General features: G+C 35.0%; 1 protein-coding gene across 2 annotated transcripts in view; it reads left to right on the top strand.

Moving 5' to 3' along the window:
* Positions 1–1428: 1428 nt before the first annotated feature.
* LOC130901804 (sodium-dependent dopamine transporter) overlaps positions 1429–6000 on the top strand; it is a 46000-nt gene continuing 41428 nt past the window's right edge. The window contains exon 1 of one of the 2 annotated variants that reach the window (XM_057813409.1): positions 1429–1633. The gene's annotated coding sequence lies outside the window, so the exon portion shown is untranslated. Of the gene's footprint in view, positions 1634–4582; positions 4660–6000 lie in introns of those variants that run through there. The other variant, XM_057813410.1, reaches the window with a different exon arrangement.

Raw genomic sequence — 6000 nt, 5'->3', positions numbered from 1 at the left:
GGTTTCTCTCCATTTATTAGTTATTTTTCTGTATCCTAGTTCCATATGTCATTTCTATTGGCTCGAAGGCTTCTTCAAGCTCTATAAAACAAAAGTATATCTCCCCATAGAGGAAAGTTCCAAGGGCACAAGCCTGGCCCAGGCTTGGTCCAACTATGTAGAGCTCTGGACCAAGCTTGAAAGCCAGGCTTGGCCCAGTCTTGGGAAAACTCTGAAGTGATAACGATGGGCCAAGCTTGGTCGCCAAGACTGGGACAAGCTTGGTCGCCAAAACTGGGCCATGCTTAAATGCCAGGGCTGGGCCAAGCTTAAATGCCAAGACCTGGCCAATGTTATATACAAAGACTTATTCATTACATAACTTTTTCTTCTTTATCTTTATTTCATTTCTTTATTTATTTTTCATTCAATATGATTTTTTCGATTTTAAGAATAAACAAACATAAATTTTTATATTTAATCTTACTCTTACTGTAATTAACAACATAGTAATAATAATATAATTATCATCATTATCCAAATTATGATTATTAAACGCTTGTAGATTGCACAAGTCTGTACCACTATCGTTAACCTCAATCACAGAACTGATGTTCATACTAAAATTATTTGAGCTTTGCCAGTCCACAATTGAGTTAGTTTTTTTCTCTATTCAATGCACGCCATCTTTTAACTCGAACATACGCATGAGACATGCCTACTTACACACATACACACTGAATAAACTAGAGAACGCTAGGCTTCCCAGGACTGGCCCAGGCTTGGCCCCTTCGTCAACTCTAGGGTTTCCTGTATGGGTCTGTCGTTTCTTATTGCTCATTAAATTATTCGTCTAATTATTAATGTTTCCCTGTTCGTTTTAAATCCTTGTTGTAAGGTTTCTGCGAAGCTTTCTAGATCGTCTTTTAGTCTGTTTTCTATTATTATCGTACATATCATAAAGACTGTATAGTTGTTACAGTTTCTTGTGTCTTTTTTCTTGTCTATTGGTATAATATCATCAAATATAGAAATATAGTTGTAAAAGACACCATAAATATTAAATGAACTGTTCTAAATGTGGTTTTTAAAATGCATCGAAAAAACTTTTAAGTATTGTTTTTTTCGTACTTTAGATAGGCTCAAATTACGTAGTATGCTGTTACACCAATAAAAATGTTTTCTTCATACTTCACACTGAAAACCCCGAGGAAGTTACAACTCATTTGCAGGGACAGTGTGTCATAATTCCTGTTGTTCGTTTATAGATACTATTAATTGCTCAAAAGTAAATAAATATATTAAAAATCGAATTATATGCCCAATCATTCTATACCTCGTATATCCAAGGCGGGAAACTTCCATTTCCACGAATCCCATCAACCGAGAGGTGGACGCTGGAGGATGGTCCTCGACCATCAGGAGGTGACGGAGCACGCATGTGGAATCGCTGCTTCTTGCGTTATTCAAACTGCTGCTTTTGTCACTTGTTTGTCGATTGCGAAAAGGTCCGTTCCTCTTGGGGAAAATATTGTGTTTAACATCTACAAGAAGTTGAGAAAGTCTTCTGGATGGGCCAGATTGATTCTAGCTTTTCTCTCATCATCACTTTGTGGCGTTAGCAAGAGATGCGAGAAATAAATTGTACGCACTGGTAAGTTTAACAATTTCTGAACTTCAGTAGAATATTGAACAATTAATAAATTATAGTTAAAAAAAAACTAGAGAACACGTCAGTAGCAATAATGAAACTAAAAATTAAAAAATAATTCAAAGCGTGGAGTTTTTTCTACGATATAAACTACATACCTCAGTATTTGTAATCAAGAGATCTGAGTCCGAGGACTGTCCGAATGGTTTTTTCAATACTGAAAATTAAGAATGTCATAGAAAGCATCGCACGCTCTTATAATAGCGACATTAATTTTCTCATTAGTAATTTTATTTTTATGTCAAGAATTATCTTTCAATTTTTAGTTTGATTATAGCTAAAAAAGTGTTTTTTAGGTTTCTTAAACTATAATTTATTTTTGGTTCAATTTGCTATTTTAAACCCGTCTATAACATGCAGGTACAGATGTGTTAATTGTTGCCTCTCGATTTTCGAAAACTGTTTTGTATCCGGGTTGACAGCCGTCGAAAAGTTACAAATATTCAAGTATACAAAGATACAGGTGAAACTAATAAAAAAGTGCTAAGAAAACTGATCATTTAATTTAGTTAGTTAGAAAATGTCACTTTATGCGTAGATCAGAAAATAATCCGAGAGGGTTAAATCTGGCGAATAGGGTACATGAGGTAGGAATTCAAACATTAATTCATTATTTTGGTCATAGCAATAACAGAAATGTGAGCTGGTGCATTGTATTGATGAAACAACCCTTTCTTCTTAGCCAAATGTGGCCGTTTTTGCTTGATTTCTTCGCTCATACATTGCAATAAGTTCGCATGATACTTTCCGTTCCATTTTCAAGATAGTCAATGAAAATTATTTCACGCGTATCACAAAAAACCGACGCTATGACCTTGCCTGCAGATGGAACGGTCTCTGCCTTCTTTGGAGCCGGCTCTCCCTTTTTATTCATACCGCACTTTTTGAAATTTCTACTAAATCTGTTAACACGCGCACTTTCAGTCGACGATCCTCCAGTACCGCTTTGTAGATTTTCTTCAACATTTCTGGTGTCGTCATCTCATTTGGTTGCTGGTCTTCGCAGGTCGTTCGATCTCATTTAAACTATGTTACCTAATATTTTACTGTTAAAAACGAAGGAGCAGTCTCACCCAGAGTAGAATCTACTTCATCTTTTAACTTGGTTGGGCTAAGGCCTTCCAAATAAAAGTATTGTATCATATAACGGTGACCAATAACCAAATACTAAACAACATCTTCGAACTTGAAACATATGCTGTATAGATTGAGTACTTTCTAATACACTGATATTTTCGAGAAACTATCGCCATCTCTAGGTCAGGCCAGGTAATTCTGCGACAATCATCGTATTTTACTATCATCTGATTGTATTTTCATAGTTATCTGTTGGTCTTCTTTTGTAATTTTATTGCAGTTATTTTTCTTTATTGTTAAATTTTATGTGTCCTACTTATAATTGTTTTAAAGACTTTCAACTTGGTCTTGCAGATAACTTCTTTCTTTTATGCTATTATAAATTATCATCACCTTTATTCTTTAGAATATTTTAGCTTTTGATTCTATTTTTTCGATTTTTATCTTCTTATTTTCTTCTGCACTATGTTAGTGCCTATTGTGATTATTTCGATTGTTTTTATTTATTTCCAAACCATACTTTAAATCAGGCATTATCCCTTGTTAAGTCAAAGAACTACTTCCGACATTTCTACTCTATTTTACTATTAAATCTTGGGTTGTCTTATGTTTTAAAACTCTGTTTGGAATGAATGAAGTAAAAAATGAGTTAGATGTATGGGAAAATGGCGAGTAAAGAAAAATATACTTAGAGCAAACCCAAATTTATTGTTTACGCGCTAGAAGTTTTAACGGTTAAGCTCTCCTAAAGATCGTATCACATTTCTATTTCAATCACCTACATGTGAGACCTATCGACAAAAACTACAGTCCATCTTATCATAGGGAGCCATTTCAAGCTTATTAAGAAAATGTAGAAACAAAGGAGTAATGGGAAGGGAAGTCTTGCTCGGTGAATAATTTTAAGTAATCGAAACAATTCTTCGAATAGTCCCTGAATTGGTTACAAAATCGCAAACCATTGGCTTTCGTCAATATTATAGTATTTGTGCAGTATTTGTGCATTTGAAACGAACGTGTTTTTTATCGTGTCTTAAACCGTGTGTGACGATAAACAGGAGCAACGTTTCAATCTCAAATTTCTCGTTAAATTGAAAAAAACTCCGACTGAGTGCTATAAATTATTTCAAGAGGTCTATGGGAACAATTTTCTATCACGTGCGCGTATTTTTGAGTGTTGTAAGCGCCTTAGTAAGGACCTAGAGAGGACTGAAAATGACCAGCGCCCAGGTCACCCTGTGACTGTTTCAGCTCCGGAAACAGTGACCAAAATTAGCCAAATTGTGCGTGCAGATCGTCGAATGAGCATCCGGATTATTGTCGAGGATGTAAACGCCGATAAAGAGTAGCTAGAAAAATTTTACACGTGGAATTACACATGACAAAAGTCTGTGCGAAGCTGGTGCCAAAAAATCTGACTCCTGACTAAAAGCTCTTGCTTCAACTGGTCTGCTCAGATTTCTTTGAAAGATTAGAAAGTTTAAAAAAAGATCTGTTTTGAAAGGGATCCGATTTGAGTCGATGGAAGTCTTAAACTAAAAAACTCCTAAAGGCACTCACCAAAAAAGACTTCCAGCATTCCTTCAATCGATGGAAAAAACGTATGGAAAGGTGTGTGGCGAGGGAATTGGAGTATATAGAAGGGAGCATTCGAATGTAGAATAATTTTTGTAATAAAACCCTTTTTCGTAACCAGTCTCGTTATTTAATAGCCAGACCTCGTACTATCGTTTTATTAGAATTCTTGTGTTTAATTTATTTAATTTACTCCCACCTTCATCCGGCGTCATTTCAAAAAGTCTATCATTAGAACATTTCTGCTGAATAAAGAAATTATCTTGTTCGTTTAATGTGGTTGAATATTTTATTATATAAAATCTAGTGTGGAACAAGTGAGTTCATAAAAATAATTTCTTAATCTTGTAGCCATATTTTGTAGCTTCAGATAATGTTTAAGTTTGATGTAATAATTGGTTTTACCTTAACAATTCGAAATTCACCATGATATGATATCTTATCTTTTATGACTATGATTTCCAAAACTCTTCCTCTAAGTAGAGTCTCAGAAAACCTGTCCAATAATATCAAATTACCATAAAAGAATAACCCATTTCCAAAACCCCATTTATTTCAAATATTTTATCTACATATCAGAGGGTTGTTACTTAAGTTTTAAGATAGACCAATAAAAATTAATATCTATACTTGGATATGGCTTTATTGTTTTTCAAAATATTCTCCATAAAGATGAATACACGTTTGCATGCGTTTGTCGATTGAGGTAATTCCAAAAAATGTGATTTGAACCCACCAACCGCCTCTTCAGGTGTAGAAAAATGTTGAACTCGTAATTTATTTTTCATATTCGGGAATAAAAAGAAATCATCAAGTGACAAACAAAGACTGTACGGAAGATAACCCATCAATTTAATGTTTTGACTATTCAAAAACGTTTTTTTTTCGAACACTTCTGGCAAATAAATGCTAGTGTATCCTTCAGAATTGACCGTTCTACGTTGCTCTGATGGAACTGCGACATGTCCAGTTATTCCGACCATTTGCTTCGAAGTGCTCCGTGCGCGAACAACTATTGTTGAATTTGGCTTGTCTTGAAAGAGCCATACAGTCGATTGTTGTTTAGTTTCGTGTTCGTATGCATAAATCAATGATCCATCGCCTGTTACGATCTTATAGATGTCTGGGAAAGACTTTTTTCACTATTTTTTGCACCAATCGACACGAGCGTTTTTTGAACGATTGACGAATTGTGCGGTATCCAACGCGAACAAATCTTTTTAGCAACCAAGTGTTCATGCATTATCGTGCACAGCATTGATTTTTTTTTGGCACAGTAGTCGATTTTGGAATTACCGAAGGAATTTGGGAAACCAGCGAAACACGGTGGTTCAAGATGGTGCTTCATCACCAAAAGTCGAAGCAAGTTGAGCGGCACACTGCTGCTGCTTTAATCCAAGTCGTTGAAACTCATCACACGAAAATGTATGCGATTTACTTCCATTTTTTAACAAAGATAATATTTTAAGTATCTGTAAACAACTCAAATAGCACTCGTACGAAAACACGTTCTGAGTACGTTCATATATTCACGCAAAAATTAGTCTATATGTGCCGATTAACTCAATTCATACCACACTTTTTAGGGCTTCTCGCATATTGTGATCCTAGAACAAGTAGATCGCCTTCAGTTACTGAAAGTCGACTATTTTACTTAG

Source organism: Diorhabda carinulata, chromosome X (genome assembly GCF_026250575.1).
Source record: "Diorhabda carinulata isolate Delta chromosome X, icDioCari1.1, whole genome shotgun sequence".
Lineage (NCBI taxonomy): Eukaryota > Metazoa > Arthropoda > Insecta > Coleoptera > Chrysomelidae > Diorhabda > Diorhabda carinulata.
This window is presented reverse-complemented; position numbering and strand designations above follow the sequence as displayed.